At 41.5% G+C, this 12842-nt stretch overlaps 1 long non-coding RNA gene across 3 annotated transcripts in view; it reads right to left on the bottom strand.

Moving 5' to 3' along the window:
- Positions 1 to 10866, bottom strand: part of LOC147003306 (uncharacterized) — a 176160-nt gene extending 165294 nt beyond the window's left edge. For 2 of the 3 annotated variants that reach the window (XR_015047749.1, XR_015047750.1), the window contains exons 1-2: positions 10689 to 10866; positions 3048 to 3258 (exon numbers count right to left, since the gene is read on the bottom strand). This is a non-coding gene — a long non-coding RNA (uncharacterized LOC147003306). The remainder of the gene's footprint in view (positions 1 to 3047; positions 3259 to 10688) is intronic. The other variant, XR_015047751.1, reaches the window with a different exon arrangement.
- Between the last annotated feature and the right edge of the window lie 1976 nt (positions 10867 to 12842).

Here is a 12842-nt window from a genome sequence, read left to right as displayed (position 1 = left end):
TGTTCCCCTTGACATCCCAACTCTTCAGTGACACAGGTTACAGATTTTTCTAGTGACATGGCAGGGTTAAATTACCCTCTCCAGATACATTTGCTTTCAGAATATGACCCTGAAGAAAGCCTGGTAACTCTGCCTGATGGAAAGACTCTCCTCTGTCATGTCTGGATGTTGTGTCCTGCAGTTCCTTGGAACAATAGCTTATTTTTCACAGCACTAGAATGACAGGGAATCTGGTATTGTATGGTGTTCCCTGGAGAACACCGCTTAGGAAGCCACCAGAGCATAGGTCAGATGCTCAGTCACTGCTGTATGAACACAGCCCCCTGCATTAGCACTGTGGGCTCAGACATCATTCCTGCCTTAATCTCCTGTCACAAGAACTTGTCTCCCATGGTGATGAGGGAAAATTGTAATCCCAGCCTAAATGGCAACAAGAAATGCCATCATACAGACATTAAGTGCCAAAATAGATAAATTGTCTCAGTTGGTAGCAATGTCCCTAAATGACTTCAGCTCCCTCTGTCTGACCTCTCTGCCTGTTACAGGGAAAGGACACTTGCACCTTAAATTCATTAGCTCATGGTCATACACAGTGCTCAATGGTGAACACACATGGTGTTCAAGGCAGACACACTGGAGATATGAGTGTCTCTCCATGGCAATAGTAAAGTCACTGCATAGAAAATTCTTTCGTGGAAATGGGACAAAGGTTACCTTCAAAAAGAAAAAAAGAAAGCCAGAGTGACAAGTCAACCCCCTTGCATTCATCAGTGCAACCCTGTATTGGACTCACTACAATCTACCTGTGCATCTTAGTCTCTGGAATGGATGGTCTCCTGTCTTTCCACGCCTAGAGCATCCACCAATGCATTAATGCCATCTGAAACTGTGCTTCTTCTCCTTCTATCTCCTTGAAGCCACCTGTCTCTATTGAGATGTTAAATCACAATGTTAACAGAAAAATAACTCTGATCCTGAATGTTCCCAGATCCTACTCACAAGAACCAGCTGTGGTCCTCACAAGTACTGGGTAAACCTGACTCTGGAAGGCGCTAGCCCTGTTTCATTCATGACACTCCACTGCCATCTAGTGGGCAACTAAAGTATCACTCTGAAGACCCCCCTGATGCTGTGGTTGTATTTTTCCAAGTTGGCAACATCCATGTCCAAGATAGCCAGGGAGAGACCTCAGAGCAGGCACAAGATAATTGTTGCTATTCCTGGTGTTGCAAACCTGTTATCTCATATCCTTGAGAAGTTGAGGTAGGCAGATGACAACTTCAAGGGTAGCCTGGGCAACCTACCCTGGGCTCAAAATAAAATACAAAAAGAAGCTACATATTTAGCTCAGTTGCAGAACACTTGCCTAGCACGTGTAAGCTGCTAGTGTGTCGGTGATCTTGGGGTGGATTTATTCTTGGTAATTATTACTGTGTTAACTTTTCACACTCAGCCACTATTGAGGACAAGAAGCAGTCCTTAGCATATTTTGTGTATAGAGTGTTCATTTATTCAGTCCAACTTTTTTCCTCTAATCTATTTTATGCATTTGTCATAATATCTTACCGCTCTTTCTTCCAGGTCAGGCATCTGGAACATCCACAGCTCTGCCCTCTCCTGGTCTCACCTGCAGTTTCCTGTGTCTGATGGGTCTATTCTCTCCTGGTCTCATCTGCAGTTTCTTGCTTCTGCATATTTTCCTTCTACATTTCTTTTGCACACATTCCTCTATACTGTTTTTAAAGTTTTAAGCTGAATGCTGCACATTAAAGGACAGATGAGGCAGGAGAAGCTAAAAGTACTTCCACCTCTCAGAAAGCACATGCCTTTTACACTGTTGTAAGCAGCTATGTTGAGTGACTCTCTTCTTCACAGAACTAGGCGTAAGTAGCCCCAGGTCCATGGTGGCTTGAATGGAAGGTTGGTCTCATCCTTCCAACCAGTACTTAGGACACCATGAATACAGCCAAACTCTACTTTCACTTCTCTCTCACTTCCCAGTGTTATAAACCAGCAGGGAAGCTGCACAGGGAAATCTGAGGCCTGCAGCCAGCATCGACTTCTCTGAGACTGGATTTCTCAGAAAGGGGAGTGCAAGTGTGAACTGAGTGAGTGCCCATGCAGCCTACAGAGAGGGCCCTGGAAACCCCTCCAGGGTCTAGAATCCCTCTCAATCAAAACAGGCTCAAATTCCTGCACATGCGCACACACACACAACCAAGCTTTACTCAAGGGGGTCAGCGCACAGCAAGACAGTTCAGCTAACTTAAAGAACCTACTGACAACCTGCTATAGTGGTTCACACCTTTAATCTCAGCACTTAAGAGAAGGCACGTGGATCTCTTTGAGTATAAGAGAAGTCTGGTCTACATGATTTTCAGCACAGTCAGACCTAGAGTGAGACCCTGTCCTTGTAAAGAGAATGTATTGAAGCTCTACTGTATACAACATGGAATCAAAATATCCTTCAAGAGTGACTTTCACAGGTTGAAAGACTAGGGAATCGCACTTAAAAAAAAAACTGCTGTTGAGCTACACGTGATGTGTCATAGGTTCTACTGATACTCAAAATATTATAGTACAGTGCCACCTCTTGAGTAGGAGGATGAATTTGATAAGACCTGAAATTTCTATTGCCTATGTGTTTATTTATGCAATATGGGAAAGGGTTTCCTCAGCGGAAATGCCCAATATTGAACTCTGGGAGAGCTCAGTAGCAGAGCTGTTGCCTAGCAAGTAGTAAATCTGGGTTCTAACCTCAGCATTGTGTGGCATAACAAAATATATATAGAGAAGTAATGTCCAGTGTTAGTCTTTTGATTCTCTTGTGCCTTCGGAAGACACTATTAAGTGGAAGAATATGGCTATCAAAATGGATCAGTGAGTAAAGGAGCTTGCTCTCAAGTCTGACAATGTGAGTTCAGTGTTCTAAACTCACATAATGGAAGGAACGATGTAACTACTGTAAGGTGTCTTCTGACCTCCACATACACGGCATGTTGAACACACGCACGCATACACAGAAACACAATAAATAACCAACCAACCTGAGGAATGCTGGCATCACCATGTCCATGTTCTCCTCTATCCGAGACCTCTAGCTCCACTTGCCACGCCTCTCTACTGAGGCCAGGATTGCATCAAGTGCACAGCAGCTCCAGGAAGTTCATACTCCTGGGCCTTGTACTTTTGCTGACATTAGGAAAGCAGGGTATCTTCTGTCAAGCAGTGCTGACTTACAGAATATTTCAAGTCAGCCTATGAAGCAAGCACAGGAGAATTCCCAATCTAAGATCCAAAATATCACAGAATCTCAAGTGTCTTGAAAAACCTTCAGATTTCATTATTTTCCAGCTTTAAGTTTAAGATTATCCTATCATCAAATTCATGCCTAAGTATCCTCAAAGTACAGGAAATGCCAAAGTATGAAACACTTCTGGTCCAAACTATTTTGGATAAGCAATACTCACCTGTTGTTATTCTCAAGCTGTTACACACAAGGCTTTCTTGAGTGAAAGCACAAAAATCCCTGTCTCTCTCACATACATATAACCATTTAAAAGAAACAGAATGCAGAATGGGGCATGATGGTGATGATCTGTCACCTGTCACTGGGCAGGCTGAGGCATATGTATGCATGTGTGTATACATATTTCATACAACAAATGAAATAATAAAGTAGTGAAATGTATAAGATTATAATTCTGATGATTAACAATGCATTCTGATTATAATTGCATGCTTGGAGATAATTTCAAACACACACACTGTATGTGTATGTGTATGTGTATGTGTATGTGTATGTGTATGTATATGTATAGCAGTGACAAGGAATCCAGTAGAAATGTTTTCCTTATGCAAAAATGAAGGAAGAGGGCTACAGAAAGTTACTCCCACCATCACCAGGGGACATTACATGAATGGATCTCATTCACTACTGGAACACATGGTTTGAATCTACAATGTTTCCTAGAGGCTCGTGTATAGTGCACTTGTTCCCTAGTTAGTGGTGCTATTTAGCAAGGCTTGTGGAAACTGTATAAAGAACAGCTTTCCTGATAAAACTGGATAATTAGGAGTGGCCTTTAAGGTTCCAGATTTGATTCCAGCCATTCTGGTTTTCCTGGTCAGTCATGACATGAGCAATCACTCTCACATACAACACTGCCATCCAGTGAGCAACTCCCCCATGCCTGCTGTGCTATGATACACTGCAGATCTCTGAACATGAGTCAAAATAAACCTTTGCTCCATTTTTTTCTGCCAGCTGTTGAGTCACAGGAGCAAGAAAAAAACTAAGGGGCTGGCAAGATGTTTCAGTGGGCTTTCTGGCTACATTTGTGTCAACTTGAGACAAGCTAAAAGCCTTCTGAGATCAGGGAAACTCAACTGAGAGAATGCCTCAATGAGATTGGGCTGAAGGCAAACCTGCAAGGTATTTTCTTAATTAGTGATTGATGTGGTGGCCCAGTCCATTGTAGGTGGTGCCACTCCTGAGCTGATGGACCTAGGATCTATAAGAAAACAGGCTGAGTTTGGCTGGTGACATGGCTCCACGGTTAAGAGACTTCCACAAGTCCTATGTTCAGATCCCAGCAACCATATAGTGGCTCATAACTATCTGTAATGGGATATGATTCCTTCTTCTCATGTTCATTAAGGAAGAACACTCACACACGTAAAATATATAAATAAAACTTTAAAAAGAAAACACGATGAAAAAAGCAATGGGCTCTGTATCCACTACTACCTCCAGATTCTTTTCCAGTTTGAGTCCCTGCCTTGGCTTCCCTCAATGGACTGTGACTCAGGATATGTGACAGTGACACTTTTCTCCCCAGGTTGCTTTTGGCTGTGGTGCTTCATCACAGTATAGAAACCCTAACTAAAGCAGTGGGCAAATGTGCTTGCTGGCAGGCCTAATGACAAAATCTCAGTTTAAAGGGCATACATACTGAAGAGAGAGCATCGACTGCTACAGCTGTCCTTAGACCTTCACACATGTGCTATGATACACACAGACCTACAGACTCCCATAATAACTAGAGAAGCAATAAACTAATCCAAGTTATCTGTTACTCTGTCGTACTTGCACACAGGCACCTGGCATAACTGTCTCCTGAGAGTCTTCATTCAGCAGCTGATGGAAACAGATACAGAGACCACAGCCAAACATCAGGCAGAGTTCAAGAAGTCTTGTGTAAGTCAGAGGTAGGACTGAGCAAGCTGGAGATGCCAAGTATACCACAAGAACACCAACCTGGATCCATCACAACTAACAGAGACTGAACCATCAACCAAAGAGTATATACAGGCTGGACCTAGCCCCTCCCCTACACATTTGTAGCAAAGGTGAGCTTGGACTTCATGTGGGTTCCCTAACAATTGGAACAGGGCTGTCTCTGAGTCTGCTGCCTGCCATTGCATCCCTTCGATCTAGCTAGACTGCCTGATCAGACCTCGATGAGGAGGATCTACTTAGCACTGCTTGGACCTGATGTTCCAGAGCAGGCTGATATCCCAGGGAGGCTTTGCCTTATCTGAGGAGAAGAAGAGGTTATAATGGTGGGAGGGATTTGTGAGGGTGGGGCTGGGAAGAGAGGAGAAAGGGGGCCTGAGACCAAGATGTAAAATAAATAAATAATTAACTGATTAAAAAATAGAGGTCCTGGGGGCTAAGGAGATGGTTCAAGTGCCAAGTGAACTTGTTTTTCCAGAGGTTCCAGGAGGGATTTGTGAGGGTGGGGCTGGGAAGAGAGGAGAAAGGGGGCCTGAGACCAAGATGTAAAATAAATAAATAAATAAATAAATAAATAAATAAATAAATGAAAAATTAACTGATTAAAAAATAGAGGTCCTGGGGGCTAAGGAGATGGTTCAAGTGCCAAGTGAACTTGTTTTTCCAGAGGTTCCAGCCCCTACACTGGGTGGTACCAAACCACCTGTAACTTCAGATCCAACTGAGTTCTCTTTTGACCTCTATGGATACATGTAAACACACATGTGCGCTCAAACTCGCACACACACACACACAGACACACACTCAAAGAAAACCATTTCTGAGACTGGAAAGACATGGAGTTTAAGAACGCTGGTTACTCTTCCACAGGACCCAGGTTCTATTTCCCAGAACTCACATGGCAGTTCACACTTGTGTAATCCCAGTTCCAGAGATTCTGACTCCTTATAAAAATATACATGCAGGCAAAACACCAAAGGACATAAAATAAATTTTAAAAATATGTAGATTCTGGGGGCTCTTATGCTAGGTAACTCTCCTAAGAGATGCCTAGGAATGAAAAATTTGACACCTTTCATTTGACTGCCTTTTCAGACAGGGTCTTGATGTGGATGCTAAGAGGGCCTCAAATTATACTCCTGTACAAGCCTCATGAGTGCTGGATTATAGGTGTACACACTATCACCCTCATGATAAATTTAACAGATAAAGCAGTGCATACTTCATTTGCTCAGTCTATCTCTGTCAAATATTGTTCCCAGTACTTTGCTCTCATAAGCAAGAATCACAAAAATTCTAATGGGTATCTTTCTTCATACACAGATTTTTGGGAATGACAAAGTGAGCCTGTATCCTTGTTAAAAAGCAAAGATTTTAGCAAACAGGCAACTGTGGTGTCACTATTGCTCTAAGGAACCCACCTGAGAATCACAGAGAACACTGACAGATACCCAAAGCTAAGCTAGATATTTTTAAAGGGTCCATTAAGAGACTCTAATAACTGGGCTAGAGAAAAGGCTGGGCTGGGCCTTTGTGTCCCAGATCTATTAGAATAACTTTTTGCCATTTATCATGACAGAACTAGTGTCCCGAGTCTCAAGAATGCTTTCTGGGTTGGATGCAGTAAGAAAGACTGTAAATTGTAAAGTTCAGACAGGAATATTACACTTTCAAGCTCAGCCTCGACTACAGAGCAGATGTTGGGGGTGACACAAGGAGACTTTGTCTTTAGAGTGAAAAAAATAAATAAATTTAGAAGAGCTGGGACCATCAATGCCACCTGTAGTGAGCACAGTCAAACAAATGCCTTTTAAACATTTGAAAACAGTTTAGTCAAGGACTCCCACTGCACACAACTATGACTGAAACTGTTAACCAGAACCCAGTTTCATCACTCACTCAAGATAACAAGACATATTCCTAGAATCCCATGACACCTACTGGACAGTGTATAAGCAGAGACCAAGATATGCTCTGCTTTGCATATTTGGAGAGATGCCACCTTGATCTGCCCTGAAACTGGAGAATCTCCCTCAGGATCCTGACCCTTGAGTCAAAGACTACTAGAGTCTGGACCTGACCTTCAGCTAAGATGAATGATACAGGCAAGTAGCCTTGGAGAGATGGGCTTAGGGCTGTAGTTAAGAATTTAGGCTGTAAACCTTGTGTAAAGACCCTCAGCATAATAAAATAAACTTTTTCTAGCTATACTAAAAATCCACATCTACCTTCTGTCTAGCAACACCAACTAAACCTACTCTTTCTTTTTACCATTGAAAAGTAAACTTTAAAGGAAGTCATAAAAACTATTTAGTAGAAGAAATAGAACTAAATCCCCTGCCACCATAACAAAGTGTGAATAATAATTTCGGAGTAAATTCTAGGCCACCCAGAGTCACACTCTTGCTCGGGGAAAAAATAAAATAAAAGAATCCTAAGATCTCACTACAGCCGTTACTGCCAATATCCCAGGCCCCCTTGTGCCCTCCCTCGTCCCCATCTCCCTTGCATCCTCTCTATGCCAGCTCACCTCACTATACTTAATTATTTCTGACCTGCAGCCCTTGTGCTCCAGCAAGAGACAGTTGCGAACTGCCCACATAGAACAGCCGCCACTCGTCAAAGTGCGGGCCTCTATCAGCTCCGGAGGTAACCGCAAGGCGCATGTGCTGCCAGAGGCAGACACACATCGATGGCGTCATGTCAATGGCGTCAGTAATGCGCCATATCTGAAATCCGGTCGCAATTCAATGATGCTGGCTGGAGCAAGTAGGTGTGCTGTGCTTACCTTGTTTCTTGGGCATACTGGATTTTTTTTTTCCAGAGGAAATGTAAATAAGGAAGTAGCTGAACAAAGCAAAGAAAGGGGGAGGGGAACAAAAAACAAGCGAGCCTTGAAAAAGATGGATGCCATCAGGGTACTCCAGAAGCAAGCCAATAATGAAGGATATATGGGCTGAGAGATTCGGAATGGGCCCAGATGAGAGTATAGAGCGATGGGAACTAGAAGCTGATCTGTGAAATGGATCAGAAATACCTGTCTCAACATAGTCCCAAGACAATTTCCACAGGATTTTTGGGATAGCATTTGAAATGTAAATGAAGAAAATACCTAATTTTTAAAAATTATATAAAAAAATAAATAAAAGTAATAAATAAATAAATAAATAAATAAAAAGTTTAAAAGAAAAGTACACAAAAGAAATCAAGGATCAGAGTGTGTAGGGAATGACAGCCTATGCCCACCTGAACCAGGTCTTGATGCTGCTTCTCTGACCTTCTCACTACCATCCCATTTCATAAATGGATGTTACAAATTCTATTTCGATGTTTCAGCTATGCTTTGTCAGTTGGGAAGAGCCTTCACCTGTGGCTCATAAAGACAACATATTCTTGAAATGTAAATTTTAAAAGACCACTTCATCTTTAACTTTACTTCCCCATAAATGAGAGACCACATATATATTTAAAAAGAAAAACAAATTGTCCTGATATCAATGATGGTTCGTTCAGCCATCTGTGCTTTAAAACTACCACAAAGATTGTGTTCTGTATCTGGATTCCCTTATTTTATCACAGAGAAGGCATCGGTCCACTATTGATACATTACCCTAAAGTTGGCAGTTAGCCTCAGACTTGTCCTTACTGTCTGGATAGTGCAAAGAGAACCAAGCAAATGGCCCAGGGAAGAGACTAGGCCTCATGAAAGAGGGCTGCAGCAGATGAAGGCCAATTGAGGTACCTGTTGCCCACTGAGGTACCTGCTCCAACTCAAGAGGAAGGGAAACTAGAGTGTTTTCGGGACAGGATGCAACTGTGAAGTGTTTTTGCCCAGTCTTCCCTAGAAATCCATGTAACTTGACATTGCTGTGTCTGTTGCTGAAAGTGAGTAGCTCCCAAGATAAACTTCACAATTTTTGCCAACAAATGGGGTTGGGCAGACCTCTCCAAGAGCAGTCACCCAGAGTCCACAGGGCTGAAAACCAAGAAAAGAGGACTTTGAAGCTCACTGTCAAAATTCCTCCTCAAAGGACATGACTTTCCTGGAAACCCCCTTTCCTCTAGTTCTGGAGTGGCTCGTTTCCCTAAGAACTCCAGCTCCCTTCCCCTTTAAGCTGGTCATGACTGATTAAATAACCCATATCGTCCATATCTCAAGCTTCCTTCCAACAAAGCTTAGAAAAATCTTGCATTAGAATGATATCCCCAAGCTCCCCCTCCCCAGTGCCTGTCTTGTTCACTCTAGACCCCTCAAACGTGCCTCTCCTCCACTCTCAGTTTTTGCCCTTGTAATTTCTTTGTGGGACATTCTTTCTGTAGTCCCACAACCCCACATCAGCCTCATTCTTCACATGTGTCTCTGTTCTACTCAAAGGTGACCTCCTGGCCCATCTCCATTTTTATACCTCAGCAGCCCCTCCTACACAGAACTCTGTCTTTTGGTGAGGGGTGTTCCTACAGCCCTTCTACTCAGGAATTTGTCTTCTATATTTGCCATTAGAACCATTAAAAATCCCCATATGGTGTAGAGCACTGCTTTGCACAGAGTAGATCTAGTGGTTACTTACCATGGTAGCACACACCTATAATTTCAGCACTCAGGAAGTCTCTGGGGTGGACGGATCATGAGTTCTAGGCCACTGTGAGTACAGTGAAACCTTGTTTCAGAAACAGAAGGAAGAGACCTCAAGGTGTATTTCAGTGGAAGAGAAACTTCCCAAAGATGCCAAACACCTTAGGACAAATTCTCAGCACAGAAAAAAACAACGCTCAAAAGTATTTGTTGCTTATTCCATCATACTGACTCATGAAAGTAATACAATAATTTGGGAAGCTGAGGCAGAAGAATTGCCATGACTTCAAGATCAACAGAGAATCCCAGTCCAGTATGGGCTGCATAATATGAAACCCTGTTTCAAATACACACACACACACACACACACAAAACACACACATGCATGCATGTATACACACACATGCATGTGCACATGAATGTGTGCATTTGTATTGTTGTTGCTTGTGTTTTTTTTTAATTTAAGAAAAGCCAAGGTTGTGATTATAATGATGGATTGGCATTGGTTCACAAAACTGCCATGATGAGAGCTGACTACACCAGTACCCTTGTAACTTGTCTACAACAGGTCCATATGTGAAGAGTTTTGGAGGTTATCATGCCTTACATGGTAGATTCAATGCACTCATTCTGGCCCTTCAACACAGTCACAAAGTAACCCTTTGATCTCTTCCTTTGATCACGGACAGGTGCTGTCTGCTCCCAATTCAGATCAACTGAAATGGTTTCTCAACTGAGTTGGTTCGACCTAGACATCACTCTTCTTCCTGCCCAAGGCTATTGTCTGTGGATACAGATGCACATTATAAACAGAAGCACTGCCATGATCTCCTAGGCTACAAGTCATGGGAAGAGGTACTGCCATGTCAAGATTACCTATTTTGACCAGCAGATACTTCATCTTCCATGGCTGCTGTTGGTCTTCTGACATCTTCTTTACCCAGTCTTGCCTTTTAGCTCAGAAATCACCTTCATATCGGCTCTGGCCTGATTAATGGCATCACTCTCTCTGTCAAATGATCAGCACCTGGTAGAATCATTGGGTTCCAATGTGATGCCTGTAAGCAAATTTGGATAATCTGAAGTAATCACTGACCAGTGATCAGTGAGAAGTGGTTACTATCTGATACTGGACACACTTACTTGCTTTAAGTAGCAGGTCAGACAAAGATGACCATTTATCCTGATCCGTTGGAATGTCTTATCACTGTTACTCTTCCCCACCTCTACCCTTACAATGCCAGGTAAGAAAAGAAACTTAAAAACATTTGTTTGATCGCATCTTTTCTTATTTTTAATACATATTTAAATCCTTAGAATACTAGGGATACCATGGATATACATATCAAAAATATTTAGCTTTAGTTTTTATGAAAAATATGACTTTGATACAGAGTTTACTCTCAAGTGTTTTTTTCATCCATTACAGGAAGATTACAATTTCTCTATTCTCTAGGATCTGTACTGTTGAGTCTTAAGAAGCAAGGGAAGAGGAAATAAATCCAGGCTCTTTTTGAGGGCATTAAATACAACAGAAACAGAAAGAAAAATTAGGTATTAGAAAACTAGCAATCTGTACCATGATTGTGATGGTCTTCCCTCCACTACTACTTTCTTGCTACTATTTCAAATTCAGTCCTGTTCTAAATATATCATTCATACAAAGTATGGCAACACACCTGTAGTCACATTGTATGTGCACAATATAAATTGGTTCATCATGGGGCAAAGCATAAGAGGTTGAAGGAATATCAGAGCAAACCTAACCTGGGACTACAGTAATCTGGTCTTGACATGTAAAGAAATTTATAAAAAGCAGAAAGAGAATCATTGCCATGCTGTTTTAAAGTACTCTGTCTAACTTAGATAAAAGAAGAAAGTGGGAGAGATTAAGAAGGAGCTGAACTCTGAGAACGTAGTTATTGTAATGAGAGAAATACTGAGGCTGTTACATAAAAGATCCACGGGGACTGCCTTTTTAATGATACACAGGTAATTCACTGTTTATCTCTGTATAACATTTTTAGTTGAGGGTTATTTTTTGGCATCTAATTTCTTGATGTATATGTATATGTATGTTTTTTGTTTTGTTTTCCCACTGTTCATTTTTTTATTAGATATTTTCTTTATTTACATTTTGAATGTTATCCCCTTTCTTGGTTTCCCCTCCAAAAACCCCCTATCTCCTCCCCCCTTCCCCTGCTCACCAACCCACCCACTCCTGCTTTGTGTGTGTGTGTGTGTATATGTGTAATGAATATGTATAATGTATATGTGCATATATATTATCCTCTCAAATATAGGGTTAGTGAAGATCTTTTCCCAATTTGTTGTTTGCCATTTTTGTCCTATTGACAGTGTCCTTAGCCCCACAGAAGCTTTTCGGTTTCATGAGGTTCCATTTATCGATTACAATCATTACAGTTTATCAATTGTTGATGGTAGAGCCTGAACTATTGGTATACTTTTCAGGAAATTGTCTCCTATACCAGTGCATTCAAGGCTATTTCCACTTTCAATTCTGTGGGTTTTAGAATTGAAATGGTTTCATGTTGGGGTCCTTGATCCACTTGGACTGGAGCTTTGTGCAGGGTGATAAATATGGATCCATTCTTCCACATTCAGACATTCCGTTAGACCAGCACCATTTGTTGAGTATGCTTTCTTTTTTCTATTGTATGGTTTGGGGTTCTTTGCTTTAAAAAATCAAGTTCCCATATATGTGAGAGTTTGTTTCTAGGTATTCAATTTTATTCCATTGATCAGCACGTCTGTCTCTATACCAATTCCATGAAGTTTTTATTACTATTGATCTGTAATACAGCTTGGGTCAGGGGTGATGCTTCCTCCAAATGTTCTTTATTGTTCAGAATCATTTTAACTATTCTGGATTTTTAATTTTTACATCTGAAGTTAAGAATTGCTCTTTTTTAAGGTCTATAATTTTTTTTTTGAATTTTGATGGGGATTGTACTGAATCTGTAGATTTTCACTATGTTAATCCTACCTATCAATGAGGATGAGAGAGCC

This window comes from Mus caroli, unplaced genomic scaffold (assembly GCF_978045245.1).
Source record: "Mus caroli unplaced genomic scaffold, Mus_caroli_1 scaffold_8, whole genome shotgun sequence".
In the NCBI taxonomy this organism is placed as follows: Eukaryota; Metazoa; Chordata; class Mammalia; order Rodentia; family Muridae; genus Mus; species Mus caroli.
Note: the sequence above shows the minus strand (reverse complement) of the source record. Positions and strands in the feature narration are given on the sequence as shown.